The 15,588-nt window shown below is 42.6% G+C and overlaps 1 protein-coding gene across 2 annotated transcripts in view; it reads left to right on the top strand.

Moving 5' to 3' along the window:
• LOC128695134 (uncharacterized) overlaps nt 1-15,588 on the top strand; it is a 77,348-nt gene that overhangs the window by 43,799 nt on the left and 17,961 nt on the right. Inside the window, exon 1 of one of the 2 annotated variants that reach the window (XM_053785581.2) lies at nt 13,150-13,285. The exons of the other annotated variant lie outside the window; for it this stretch is intronic. The gene's annotated coding sequence lies outside the window, so the exon portion shown is untranslated. Of the gene's footprint in view, nt 1-13,149; nt 13,286-15,588 lie in introns of those variants that run through there. 2 annotated transcript variants of the gene reach the window in all.

Here is a 15,588-nt window from a genome sequence, read left to right as displayed (position 1 = left end):
CAGGAAAACAAGGAGATTAGTAGAAGAGCCAGAAACGAGTATGCGCAGATAAGGAGGGAGGCCCAGAGACAGTATGAAAACGACATAGCATCGAAAGTCAAATCTGACCCGAAACTGCTGTATAGCCACATTAGGAAGAAGACAACAGTCAAGGACCAGGTGATAAGGCTGAGGAAAGAAGGTGGGGAACTCATAAGAAACGATCAAGAGGTATGTGAGGAGCTCAACACGAGATTTAAGGAAGTATTTACAGTAGAGACAGGAAGGACTCTGGGGGGACAGACCAGATGGGGACACCAACAAGGAATACACCAACAAGTGTTGGACGACATACATACAGATGAGGAGGAGGTGAAGAAACTGCTAAGGGACATCGATACCTCAAAGGCAATGGGACCGGACAACATCTCTCCATGGGTCCTTAGAGAGGGAGCAGATATGTTGTGCGTACCACTTACCACAATCTTCAACACATCCCTGGAAACTGGGCAACTACCTGAGGTATGGAAGACAGCAAATGTAGTTCCCATTTTCAAAAAAGGAGACAGAAAAGAGGCACTAAACTATAGACCTGTGTCATTGACGTGTATAGTATGCAAAATTATGGAGAAGATTATCAGGAGGAGAGTGGTGGAGCACCTGGAACGGAACAGGAGTATAAATGCAAACCAGCACGGATTCACGGAAGGCAAATCCTGTGTCACAAACCTTCTGGAGTTTTATGATAAAATAACAGAAGTAAGACAAGAGAGAGAGGGGTGGGTTGATTGCATCTTCTTGGACTGCAAGAAGGCCTTTGACACAGTTCCTCACAAGAGATTAGTGCAGAAGCTAGAGCATCAGGCGCATATAACAGGAAGGGCACTGCAATGGATCAGAGAATACCTGACAGGGAGGCAACAACGAGTCATGGTACGTAATGATGTATCACAGTGGGCACCTGTGACGAGCGGGGTCCCACAGGGGTCGGTCCTAGGACCAGTGCTATTTTTGGTATATGTGAACGACATGACGGAAGGGTTAGACTCAGAAGTGTCCCTGTTTGCAGATGATGTGAAGTTAATGAGGAGAATTAAATCTGATGAGGACCAGGCAGGACTTCAAAGAGACCTGGACAGACTGGACACCTGGTCCAGCAAATGGCTTCTCGAATTTAATCCTGCCAAATGCAAAGTCATGAAGATAGGGGAAGGGCACAGAAGACCACAGACAGAGTATAGGCTAGGTGGCCAAAGACTGCAAACCTCACTCAAGGAGAAAGATCTTGGGGTGAGTATAACACCGAGCATGTCTCCGGAAGCACACATCAATCAGATAACTGCTGCAGCATATGGGCGCCTGGCAAACCTGAGAACAGCATTCCGACACCTTAGTAAGGAATCATTCAAGACACTGTACACCGTGTATGTCAGGCCCATACTGGAGTATGCAGCACCTGTTTGGAACCCGCACTTGATAAAGCACGTCAAGAAACTAGAGAAAGTACAAAGGTTTGCAACAAGGTTAGTTCCAGAGCTAAGGGGAATGTCCTATGAAGAAAGATTAAGGGAAATCGGCCTGACGACACTGGAGGACAGGAGGGTCAGGGGAGACATGATAACGACATATAAAATACTGCGTGGAATAGACAAGGTGGACAAGGACAGGATGTTCCAGGGAGGGGACACAGAAACAAGAGGCCACAATTGGAAGTTGAAGACACAAATGAGTCAGAGAGATAGTAGGAAGTATTTCTTCAGTCATAGAGTTGTAAGGCAGTGGAATAGCCTAGAAAATGACGTAGTGGAGGCAGGAACCATACACAGTTTTAAGACGAGGTTTGATAAAGCTCATGGAGCGGGGAGAGAGAGGGTCTAGTAGCAACCGGTGAAGAGGCGGGGCCAGGAGCTAGGACTCGACCCCTGCAACCACAAATAGGTGAGTACAAATAGGTGAGTACACACACACACACACACACACACACACATAGTAGGTACACTTCAGTCTGGAAAGCACAAGGTGGTCATTGCAGTGATGTATAATTCACCACAGAACTGCAGGAGGCCAAGAGAGTAATATGAAGAGAGCAACAGAGCAATGGTGGACACACTTGCTGAGGTGGCAAGAAGAGCTCACTCCAGCAGAGCAAAGTTGCTGGTTATGGGGGATTTCAACCACAGGGAGATTGACTGGGAAAACCTGGAGCCACATGGGGGTCCCGAAACATGGAGAGCCAAGATGTTGGATGTGGTGCTGGAAAACCTCATGTACCAACATGTTAAGGACACTACCAGAGTGAGAGGGGAGGATGAACCAGCAAGATTGGACCTTGTGTTCACCCTGGGCAGTTCAGACATTGAAGACACCACGTATGAGAGTCCCCTATGAGCTAGTGACCACGTGGTTCTGTGCTTTGAATACATAGTAGAGTTGCAAGTGGAGAGAGTAACAGGAGTTGAATGGGAAAAGCCAGACTATAAAAGAGGGACTACATAGGGTTGAGGAACTTCCTGCAGGAGGTTCCGTGGGACAGAGAACTGGCAGGAAAGCCAGTAAATGAAATGATGGAATATGTAACAACAAAATGCAAGGAGGCAGTGGAAAGGTTTATTCCCAAGGGCAACAGAAACAATGGGAAGACTAGAACGAGCCCCTGGTTTACCCGACAGTGTAAGGAGGCAAAAACAAAGTGCAATAGAGAATGGAAGAAGTACAGAAGGCAGAGAACACATGAAAATAGGGAGATTAGTCGCAGAGCCAGGAACGAATATGCACAGGCAAGGAGGGAGGCCCAGCGACAGTATGAAAATAACATAGCATCGAAAATCAAGACTGACCCGACACTGTTGTATAGCCACATCAGGAGGAAGACAACAGTCAAAGACCAGGTGATCAGACTGAGGACAGAAGGTGGAGAACTCACAAGAAATGATCAGGAGGTATGTGAGAAGCTAAACAGGAGATTTAAGAAAGTTTTTACAGTAGAGACAGGAAGGGCTCTGGGAAGACAGCAGAGAAGGGAACATCAAGAGGGAATATACCAACAAGTGTTGGATGACATACGAACAACCGAGGAGGAGGTGCAGAAGCTGCTAAGTGATCTTGATACCTCATAGGCGATGGGACCGGACATCTTCCCGTGGGTCCTTAGAGAAGGAACAGAGATGCTGTGTGTGCCCCTAACCACAATCTTCAACACATCCCTTGAAACTGGGCAACTACCTGAGAAATGGAAGACAGCAAATGTAGTCCCCATATTTAAGAAAGGAAACAGAAATGAGGCACTAAACTACAGACCTGTGTCTCTGACATGTATAGTATGCAAAGTCATGGAGAAGATTATCAGGAGGAGAGTGGTGGAACACTTGGAACGGAACAAGATTATAAATGAAAACCAGCATGGGTTCATGGAAGGCAAATCCTGTGTCACAAACCTTCTGGAGTTTTATGACATGGTAACAGAAGTAAGACACGAGAGAGAGGGGTGGGTTGATTGCATTTTCCTAGACTGCAGGAAGGCCTTTGACACAGTTCCCCACAAGAGATTAGTGCAGAAACTGGAGGATCAAGCGCATATAACAGGGAGGGCACCGCAATGGATCAGGGAATACCTGACAGGGAGGCAACAACGAGTCATGGTAAGTGAAGAGGTATCACAGTGGGCGCCTGTGACGAGCGGGGTCCCACAGGGGTCAGTTCTAGGACCAATGCTATTTTTGATATATGCGAACGACATGATGGAAGGAATAGACTCTAAAGTGTCCCTATTCGCAGATGATGTGAAGTTGATGAGAAGAATTAAATCGGAAGAGGATGAGGCAGGACTGCAAAGAGACCTGGACAGGCTGGACATGTGGTCCAGAAACTGGCTTCTCGAATTCAACCCTGCCAAATGCAAAGTCATGATGATTGGGGAGGGGCAAAGAAGACTGCAGACAGAGTATAGGCTAGGTGGACAAAGACTACAGACCTCACTCAGGGAGAAAGACCTTGGGGTGACCATAACACCGAGCATGCCACCGGAGGCATACATCAACCAAATAACTGCTGCAGCATACGGGCGCCTGGCAAACCTGAGAATAGCGTTCCGATACCTTAATAAGGAATCGTTCAAGACACTGTACACTGTGTATGTTAGGCCATTACTGGAGTATGCAGCACCAGTCTGGAACCCACACCTGGTCAAGCACGTCAAGAAGTTAGAGAAAGTGCAAAGGTTTGCAACAAGGCAAGTCCCAGAGCTCAGGGGAATGTTGTACGAGGAAAGGTTGAGGGAAATCGGACTGACGACACTGGAGGACAGAAGAGTCAGGGGAGACATGATAACGACATACAAGATACTGCGGGGAATAGACAAGGTGGGAAGAGATAGGATGTTCCAGAGAGGGGACACAGAAACAAGGGGTCACAACTGGAAGCTGAAGACTCAGACAAGTCACAGGGACGTTAGGAAGTATTTCTTCAGTCATAGAGCCGTCAGGAAGTGGAATAGCCTAGCAAGTGAAGTAGTGGAGGCAGGAACCATACATAGTTTTAAGAAGAGGTATAACAAAGCTCAGGAAGCAGAGAGGGAGAGGACCTAGTAGCAATCAGTGAAGAGGCGGGGCCAGGAGCTATGAATCGACCCCTGCAACCACAAATAGGTGAGTACAAATAGGTGAGTACATATGTGAGTGTGTGTGTGTCGTGCCGAATAGGTAAAACTTGCGATTTTGGCTTAAATAGCAACGCTCTTCTTGTCGAATAAGGCAAGTGAAAAATTGTGTATGCAATAATTTCGCAAAAATCATTCTGAACCTAACGAAAAATATATATTTCATTGTGTTTGTTTATTATTAAATTATTGTAAACTTTTCTAAAATATATTTAGTTGGATTAGGCTAAATTAAATTGCGCTTCTTATAATAAGGTTAGATAAGTTTTCTAAGGTTCTTTTGGCACAAAATTATTAATTTTTACATTAACATAAATGAAAAAAATCTTTAAACGTAGAAGAGAAAATTTTAGAAAGGACTTAATTTTAAATGAGTTCTTGCTAACTGACCAGTTTTTACCTATTCGGCACTACATATATATATTATTATTTTTTATTATCACACCGGCCGATTCCCACCAAGGCAGGGTGGCCCGAAAAAGAAAAACTTTCACCATCATTCACTCCATCACTGTCTTGCCAGAAGGGTGCTTTACACTACAGTTTTTAAACTGCAACATTAACACCCCTCCTTCAGAGTGCAGGCACTGTACTTCCCATCTCCAGGACTCAAGTCCGGCCTGCCGGTTTCCCTGAATCCCTTCATAAATGTTACTTTGCTCACACTCCAACAGCACGTCAAGTATTAAAAACCATTTGTCTCCATTCACTCCTATCAAACACGCTCACGCATGCCTGCTGGAAGTCCAAGCCCCTCGCACACAAAACCTCCTTTACCCCCTCCCTCCAACCCTTCCTAGGCCGACCCCTACCCCGCCTTCCTTCCACTACAGACTGATACACTCTTGAAGTCATTCTGTTTCGCTCCATTCTCTCTACATGTCCGAACCACCTCAACAACCCTTCCTCAGCCCTCTGGACAACAGTTTTGGTAATCCCGCACCTCCTCCTAACTTCCAAACTACGAATTCTCTGCATTATATTCACACCACACATTGCCCTCAGACATGACATCTCCACTGCCTCCAGCCTTCTCCTCGCTGCAACATTCATCACCCACGCTTCACACCCATATAAGAGCGTTGGTAAAACTATACTCTCATACATTCCCCTCTTTGCCTCCAAGGACAAAGTTCTTTGTTTCCACAGACTCCTAAGTGCACCACTCACTCTTTTTCCCTCATCAATTCTATGATTCACCTCATCTTTCATAGACCCATCCGCTGACACGTCCACTCCCAAATATCTGAATACGTTCACCTCCTCCATACTCTCTCCCTCCAATCTGATATTCAATCTTTCATCACCTAATCTTTTTGTTATCCTCATAACCTTACTCTTTCCTGTATTCACCTTTAATTTTCTTCTTTTGCACACCCTACCAAATTCATCCACCAATCTCTGCAACTTCTCTTCAGAATCTCCCAAGAGCACAGTGTCATCAGCAAAGAGCAGCTGTGACAACTCCCACTTTGTGTGTGATTCTTTATCTTTTAACTCCACGCCTCTTGCCAAAACCCTCGCATTTACTTCTCTTACAACCCCATCTATAAATATATTAAACAACCACGGTGACATCACACATCCTTGTCTAAGGCCTACTTTTACTGGGAAAAAATTTCCCTCTTTCCTACATACTCTAACTTGAGCCTCACTATCCTCGTAAAAACTCTTCACTGCTTTCAGTAACCTACCTCCTACACCATACACTTGCAACATCTGCCACATTGCCCCCCTATCCACCCTGTCATACGCCTTTTCCAAATCCATAAATGCCACAAAGACCTCTTTAGCCTTATCTAAATACTGTTCACTTATATGTTTCACTGTAAACACCTGGTCCACACACCCCCTACCTTTCCTAAAGCCTCCTTGTTCATCTGCTATCCTATTCTCCGTCTTACTCTTAATTCTTTCAATTATAACTCTACCATACACTTTACCAGGTACACTCAACAGACTTATCCCCCTATAATTTTTGCACTCTCTTTTATCCCCTTTGCCTTTATACAAAGGAACTATGCATGCTCTCTGCCAATATATATATATATATATATATATATATATATATATATATATATATATATATATATATATATATATATATATATATATATATATATATATATAATAGATATGTTTAATATTTTTTATATAATGGGGTCCACCTCTAGTGCAATTTGTGAGTACACAAAACTAAAAAGATGCACTGCTGGTATAAAAATGACATATACAGTACATGAAGCTTGAGGGATACATTTCAAGCACATATTGGTATGTGCTTATCACAGCTTACAATGCGAAAATCTCACCATCTCCTCAGAGCTGGGGTGCGTACCCAGGATTAAGCCGGCATTACCCCTCTGAACCACAGCGCTGACTCGCTGCAAGAGGAAACTAGTAGCCCTGGGATGTTTAGCTCCTTAAGGAACCTAGTGGCACTCTTTTCCCATATGCCAAGAATCTCTGGGCCTATGATAACAAACATATAACGATGGGCAAGTTCACCGTATTTTCTAGACTTTTGGGACTCCCTGAAGCTGGCCACTGACCCTCCTTACCCCCTGTGTATTGGACATAGGTATCAGCCAATGCGGATGCACATGTGTAGTCCCACACCACCTGCTTGCCGTCTGTCCAGGCTTGAAGGGTGATACCATTTGGACGTTTTTGGGTGCCATCAGATCTGCATAGTTGAGGTGGTTCCAGCTGTTGTGAGGCTCCTCTTGATGATCTTGTTAACCTCTTCATGCCTTACAGTTGTTCCCTCGGATTTACGGCACACAAGACCATGGTACCCGAATTAATCTGCCGATTCACTGCCGCAAATACACCTGTGTTTGGCGAGAATGGGGACGGCAAGGCAAAGGGCATCACCAATGCGGATGGTCTGTGGGTCGCGACGTTGAGACAGCCAACAGGAAGTCCCTTGCACGAGGAGCTCTCACTGATAGGAGGCGGGCTGTACCCTTCCCCGACACACTCTGAAGCATTGTTGAGGCTACATTCTCCACTACTGGGCCATCCCAGTGCGAATGTTTGTAGTTGTTGAGGGTAGCAGGTCTGGTTTCAGAGCCCGATAGATTATCCCAGAGCGTGGCTTTGTCAGTAAACCTTTTGCCATGAAGTCCAACATTGTCCCTAATGTGTTCAGGGAGAAACACTGCTACAAGTTTGCTGGATGCCACACATAAGGATAGGAAAGCAGGTAGTGCAGATTGTGATGCCTTGTGGACACCAATACCTCCTAGTGACTTAGGATCTAGTCTGACTGGAAGTGTAGCTTGGTTCCTCTGTCCGTCTTCCAGAGTAAGGTTGAGTACTTTCGTAAAGATATGCCTCAGGGTTCTCTCGTATTCATACAGTATAAGGTTATCACATGAGGGTGCACATCTTAGGAAATATGTTAACTTAAGCACTCAAGCACTTTGTGAGAAGGTACAGTTCATCGTGGGTATCATGGTCGCCTATTTGTTGTTCTGTCCTCCTCAGCTTGTCCAGTTTCTTCCTGAGAATTAAGTAAATGGTATCAGTTCCCAGAGGTGCTTCAAATAAGATGCTGTTTGTGGAGGCAATGATTGATGCACTAAATTTACCGAATGAGAATGTGTACAAAGCAGTTTTTTTATTATTATTGCATTAGATGATAGCTTCCTTGAATCACTAAGATTCGGTTCCTTTAATCTTATCTCCGGAGATGACGTGCAGGGACCAATGAAAATGCTGATAGTAAAGGTGACGAGCAGAAAGAAACATTTATAGTGTGCTGAAGAGATAGTGTAGATCTTACAGTACGTTTGTAAGGCTATCTTCTCAGGGCTAAATTCAGCGACTATTAAATAGCTGAGATGATGATAGTAAAAGATGAACGAGTATGTGTGTGGCGAATGAGGAATGAGAGAATCATCAGTGAAAATACGAATGACGTAAGAATCTAAATAAAAAAAAAACACTGACGATGCGACTTTCTGCATTTCCAGATTTAAAGAAATAAGAAAGACTGACTCAGATGTCTCTTGTTTTAATTGTTCTGAACAAGCAGGCCTTGCAGTGCATGCTGTGGTGATAAGATAGTGAAATCCTTATCAAATAAAATCCTCGTACTATAGTGACCCCTGATATAAAAAAATGAGGCAAGAAAGTAGATGTTAGATCAGATATTCTTAACTTTTCTTGTCATTTACTCGGACTTTGATGCCACCGGCCATTTACTCCCACCCTATAATAATACATAACAATAAACTCATGGCATAAAAGAACAAAAAACGAAGAGAAAAGCACATTTAATACCAAAGTAAAATACGCACATTTTGTTGAAGGAAGAAACCTCTTTCTTCGACAGGTTGTCATTATTCATTTCAGGCAGATCAGAGGTGAATGGTCTTAATATCCAGGTTTGTGTGGGGATCGTACCCCTCATGGAAGGTTCCTTGTTTTTGGTGAGGGGCTCTTGATTTAGGGAATTGAATCTGTGCTCCAGTTCCCCGAATTAAGCCTGAATGCCTTCCACATCCCCCCCTGGGCGCTGTATAATCCTACGGGTTTAGCGCTTCCCCCTTGATTATAATAATAATAATAATGTGGGGATCGTAGCTGTTGAAAACTAGCCAGTGAACTGGTCCTTCAGCATTTTCCAATGTGCAGCGATGTCTTTAGTTTTCTTAGGTAATAGATCAAGTTCTTCTCTAATGACCTCATCAAAGTTTGGAAAATTTGTAAAATTACAAATTTGTTTTGGCTTTGAGTTGGTTGAGGTAAAATATATCCAAAAAGTATCCTAAACAGGCAATGAACGAATCAACAAAGTTCTCATTTAGCTTTGAATCCCAGTAATGAGCATCTCCACCTCATAACGGAGATCAACTACATGGTTAAAAGAATAATCCCACGTGAAAGCTACCTCACCTCAGCATGAAGTAAAGGAATCGAGTGTTCAGAGCCCAATCTCATCACAGCAAAGCTTCGAACAAACGGTGATTCAGTGTTTGGGCACGAATGAAATTAACAACCTCGTTAACTTTTTCCAAAACCATTTGCAGTAGCGGAAAAGGATTTTTTTTTTCCAGCTAATGTATGTTTGCAAGAAACACAGTGGGCTGATATCACATGGAGACTTTTTCTTTTACAAGTGGAGTAAAGTCTGACTAACTACCTTCCAAGCTAATGCTCCATCACGACTAATTGACCTGATACTGTCCCTCATTTTCTGCATTATGTCAGAGACCATTGTGGTTTATAAGAGAGAGATTCACAGAGAAATTCTCCCTTCAGTTCTTTGTCATATATGTAGTGCAAAATTAGCAAGGTCACATGATTCACCAAGTTGCATGGAAACTGTTGCTGGGCTAGATTAAATTTGTTCGATAATCTGATAGAGAATATATTGAAACATTTCCCTGATATGTTGATGAATCGCATCGTTATACCTGGAGTATACCTGGAGAGGGTTCCAGGGGTCAACGCCCCAGTGGCCCGGTCTGTGATCAGGTCTCATGGTGGATCAGGGCCTGATCAACCAGGCTGTTACTGTTGGCCGCACACAACCCGACGTACGAACCACAGCTCAGCTGGTCAGGTACTGACTTTAGGTGCCTGTCCAGTGCCTGCTTGAAGACAGCCAGGGGTCTATTGGTAATCCCTCTTATGTGTGCTGGGAGGCAGTTGAAGTGAAGTTGAAGTGAAATGTATATTGCTTTTTCTGCTTTACCTCTCTCCCACATACAATTTTGACCATGTTTAAGGCACAAGATTTAATCAACTTCTCGGTTTCCGTGCAATTGCTCTCCTCAGTGATATATAATTGGAAACTTCAAACATAAATTTTGAGCTTTAAGGGCAAGATGAGCAGCTTCCGGGTGGTTTAGTAGTGAGGGTTTCAATTACCAGCTTTTAATAACTTTTGAGTATATCAGACAAAACTAATGAAGTCAAAGTCATGTTGTTCGTATAAATCCAGGTAAGTACGCTCTTTGGACATTACCAAATTTTGAAAAGAAAAGTTAATTAACGTTAAAATATTTCTTTCACTGACGAATCGTAGGTTTAGTTTCAAGAGATAGAAATAATTTACATATTGTATTGTGAATAAATTCATACATGAACATAATTTCCTAACATTACTGTCATAAGATAAAAATTATTTTTACGTAACACTGGTGAACAGTAATGAGAAAAATGTTTGTGCAGTGGAGCGTCGTTGATCCTCGACCATTGACTCGAACCTATATACGCAGCAGCTGGGCTGCTGGCGCCTCCCTGACGGCGACGTAGACGACGTCATTTGAATTCTGTTACAAATTTGGAACAATGATACGCGTATTCCGCTACTTTCGCAAATATTACGAAAATTGTATAGAGACCTAGTCTGGGACCGAGTCATGGGGGCAATGACTTCCTGGAGAGGCTCCAGGTAACCTCTAGGTTATATATTATTACGAAAATTATATTAATTATTTCGGATTTTTTTCGGTAAATTTGGAAATACTGCTTCTGTGAATTATTATTATTATGTGAGTAAATCACCTACAGTAGGCTTACAGGGCTTTAACTGAATTATTGCCTGCAAATAATTTGGGTGAGATAAGTGAGACTTAAGTCACAGCATGTCGTTGAACTGTAATTCCCTCGATGCCCACTTCAACACCCACAAAAAAAGCTAGACCTGACATTAAATTAATAATTGTAATATTAAAGCCAGCTACTCTGGTAAATTAAAGTTGTGGACTGTATAAGATTAGGCTTGCTGGATACAAACCACAACACCTGCCTAACACCTAGACCTTATGCTGGCCAGTTAGAGATCTAAATGCAAGGGCTAATGGTGAACTTCCCTGTGAGTGATATTCACACCCCTTATCTTCCGCTATCCACACATAATTCTTGAGGTCCCGCAAATTTCCTGTCCCAATTCTTCAGCAAGGAACATTAACACGGGTTCCTAATTCCAAATTCAGGCCAATAAACCCCAATTGACCTTCGAGAATGCCCGATCATATTGCACAACTCAGTATAGTGTTCACACATTAAATTTAACATGGTGTCTCCCTCCAGCTTGACCCAGCAGCTGTTCTACACGCCCCTCACTTGAAATTACTCGAAAGAGTCAAATCAGCATCACATTTTATTGCACAATTATTGCATTATTCAGATTTACACATGCTGAATTAAGGAAAATCCAAAATTTTCCACAGCTTCATACTAGGATTGATATATTTACCCCCAGCCATAGAATTTTTTACCCCTGGGTGAGAACCGCTTTTAGACCATGTTGTGAATGAGACATTTGACGATTCATGGAAAAAGCGATGGGGGCTCGATTCTCCGTCCGCCAACCAATAGACATACATGCTTCTCCTGTAGCCAGACTTAGTAAATAAGAAAATTTATTTAGGCATAGGTACATATCAGTACAATTATCATACATAGCGTAAATTACTTAGGATAACCCCAAAAAAGCCGGAGTGACTTATTTCCACTGGGGTTCTTGAGGTTTGGTTCCTGGCATCCATAACGAGCGCTGAATCACTGACTATCGGTAAGTGATCGTTATCACTAGAGTTGACTTATACTGCATACTTAGAATAGACAACTGAATTTACTGATCATAAGAAAAAAAAAGTATTGCAGTAGGCCTACTGGTCCATGCTAGGCAGAGCCAGTCCAAGAGGCTAAAGATTATTATTATTATAATCAAGGGGAGCGCTAAACCCATTGGATTATGCAGCACTGTAGGGGGGATGTGGAAGGTATTAAAGCTTAATTTAGGTCGAATGGGTTCAGACTGACTTCGCATTTTCTTCGTTCAAACCAGTACGAGAATCCGCTCCACTGGACATTCCCTCTTCAATTATGAAGAACCGTTTGTCCTAACGAAACTTACAGTAACACAGTCAGGGTGTTTACTATATACGTATACCCACTACATCTATGGATATTCCTCAATAAAAATAGTCTAGGGCGGCCGGGTAAGATGTGTAAGTTTCCTTTCTTCAGCACTTAGTGCGTCGCTGTGTTGGTAAGTCCAGTTCGTGCACCTCTGGTGCGTCGCACGCTTACAGCAATGCTCATGTTTTCATAATCCCACTTGTGACAGATAAGGTGTTAAATACTCCTTATGCCCACCCCACGTACGCCACTGCTCCTATAGTTCTACCTGTGCAGGGATGACGTGTTGAAATAGCACTATTTTAATAGGATGTAAAGCTTCAACAAGTAATATTACTGTGCTGCTCATGTAAGCTTGCGTTGAGGGCAGACACAACGCAGTGAATACCAATAACGAGTGTGGCAAATGAAGACAGTGACGCAGGTCCAGGGAAGTTTGCTTGTATACATAACAATGAAGACGTACTCTCCACCCCCCCTCCCTGGAAAACGATCAGCCGGGTGTGGTCGAGCTGACTGGAGAGGCACGGACTCTCCACCATTAGGAGACAGGAAGAATCTTACCACACTGGGAGCGTATGGGAGGAGGCGGGGACAGAAGGGTCAGTGTACCATGATTGGCGCACGGGCATCGGAAGAGGAAGCGTCAAGGTATAGATGAGCGAGCCGGTGGGACAGTCGAAGCTTGGGAACCCAACGATACGCACGAGCAGTGAGAATCACCAGACGGGAGGCAAAACATACCTCCGCTCTCAGCCACTCCAGCAGGCATGTACCTCGACGCCACTACAGTCGTTCTCACTCTGTGCAGCTGAAATAGTCTTGGCTCTAAGTCGATGCTGCTTTTTCGACTACAAGTTACTTTTCATTCACTAATTATTTTCAGTGGAAGCTCACCTCGGTGTCATTACAAGATCTAGAACAAAAAATCTTTAACTGTGATAAGTTGATATTAACGCAACTAGATGTCTGACTCTTAACACTAGGATAGGTGCGTGTGCGTACAAATATTTAGTGTCTTCATTAGTAAGGTGTTCTATCTAAATCTATTCATTTCGGAAAAAATAATAATTTAAAATTAAAAGAGCTCAGTGGTTGCAATTAGCTTAGAAGCAATTTGCTTATTACAAGTGAAGTGAGTTTTACTTGGCACCTTCTCTGCTATACGTGTGGTGTGCTAGAAAGTTTTAGTTCCTTAGTTGTTTCAACACTAACACAGCAATTTGCTGACACTGATGGTGCACATTTCAAAGAGTAAAGTCAACACATCTATAGCGTCAAGGGCTGCGAAGACATTTTTATGGGTTTAAAATTTTCCGTCATACTCAGTATCTTATAAGCTATGTGATATATCCTCACAGCCCTCAATCTAACCTCTTGGTTTCTTAGCTTTAAATCCTATGGATCGCAAAAAGGTCATTAAGGATGCATTTCACCTGTGTACACCAAACAAGAACTCTTTAATCCGTATAACAGGGATTAAACTCGACGTATCTCCCTGACAGATGTCCACCTTAGCATTTAGCCAAAAATTTAGCTCATTCCTTAGACATTTTATAATATATATATATATATATATATATATATATATATATATATATATATATATATATATATATATATATATATATATATATATAACCTATGTGTTATATGTAATCTGTGATTACATTACCTAAAGTCCAACCTGTAAATGAACAAAACCTAACTCTTTGATAAGTTTGGCTAATCCACAGTGAGATTTGTAGAGCTGTGTGATATCCTCAAGTGAGGGTTATTGATGCCGGTGTGGGGGGGGGGCACTTAATCCAAGGAATTGGACTGAGCTATATTTAATCGCTTCTACCGACCGGAGTCTATTTCCTTAGAAACAGCGAGCAGGGTACTTTCACCTTGAACTGCGCTCCACATGGAGATCCGTGTTGAATTAAATAAATACCATCCACTTGGCCATATTAACGTAGGTTATTTACATGGAAATAATGTTCTTTTTACTTGCTGTCCTGAGTCTTCGCATCATCACATTTTAGCATGTTGCTATAAATATTTTTCATCAGTGTTATCGATGCAGATTATAGAGAGGAAGTTCAGTGTAGACACTTGTGCCACCCCACTGTACGTAATTATTGTTGCCTATCGTCCATCTGTTGTAATAGTCATTCTTATAGTTCGATAGTGCTCCCTTGGGTCTCTATTCTCGGGCCCAACATTTCTGTTTGTCTACAACATTCTTCTGTATCTGCGTCAACACATAACACGGTCAATAAGGTTAAGTAATTTGCGAGAGATAATTAAAGTAAAAGGACACAAGTGCAACTAATGTGACATTTATTGTGGCAACGTTTCGCTCTCCAGGAGCTTTATCAAGCCATTACAAACAATACATGGACACAGAGGGTATATAAAGGCTCAGAGTGAGGTGAATACTAGTGAGGTACCATTTCAATGTTCACTAGTGGTAGTAGTAAGAAACCTCGACACCCGCCTCAATGAACACATATACGCATGTAGGAACGACAACTCAAACAACGCCTGTGTACAACACCGAAATTCCACCAATCATCTTATGAAATTCAGAGACGCCCAATTAGTGATAAAAGAAACTAATTTCCGCACACGCAAGTGCCTTGAATCAGCACTGATCGCTGTTTCGAATACAATTAAACAAAACAACGGCAGCTTCACCATCTCCGAAGTCTTAGCAAGAATCCTCCTGAAAACAGTAAACCCTGCCATCACATAGTCTCTCCTGTTATACTACACAAAGCACAGAGAGTGAACACTGAAACAAGCTGCCTCATTCCAGTTTATATTTGTCCAACCTATTTTTATGTTACCCAAGTAATAGCTTTTATATCCTTTTACTCATGTACGAATTAATTGCTCTACCATATTGTATTACTTTTGTCACTACCACTACTACTACTACTACTACCACTAGTGAACATTGAAATGGTACCTCACGAGTATTCACCTCACTCTGAGCCTTTATATACCCTCTGTGTCCATGTATTGTTTGTAATGGCTTGATAAAGCTCCTGGAGAGCGAAACGTTGCCACAATAAATGTCA

Source organism: Cherax quadricarinatus, chromosome 14, assembly GCF_038502225.1.
Source record: "Cherax quadricarinatus isolate ZL_2023a chromosome 14, ASM3850222v1, whole genome shotgun sequence".
NCBI lineage: Eukaryota > Metazoa > Arthropoda > Malacostraca > Decapoda > Parastacidae > Cherax > Cherax quadricarinatus.
Note: the sequence above shows the minus strand (reverse complement) of the source record. Positions and strands in the feature narration are given on the sequence as shown.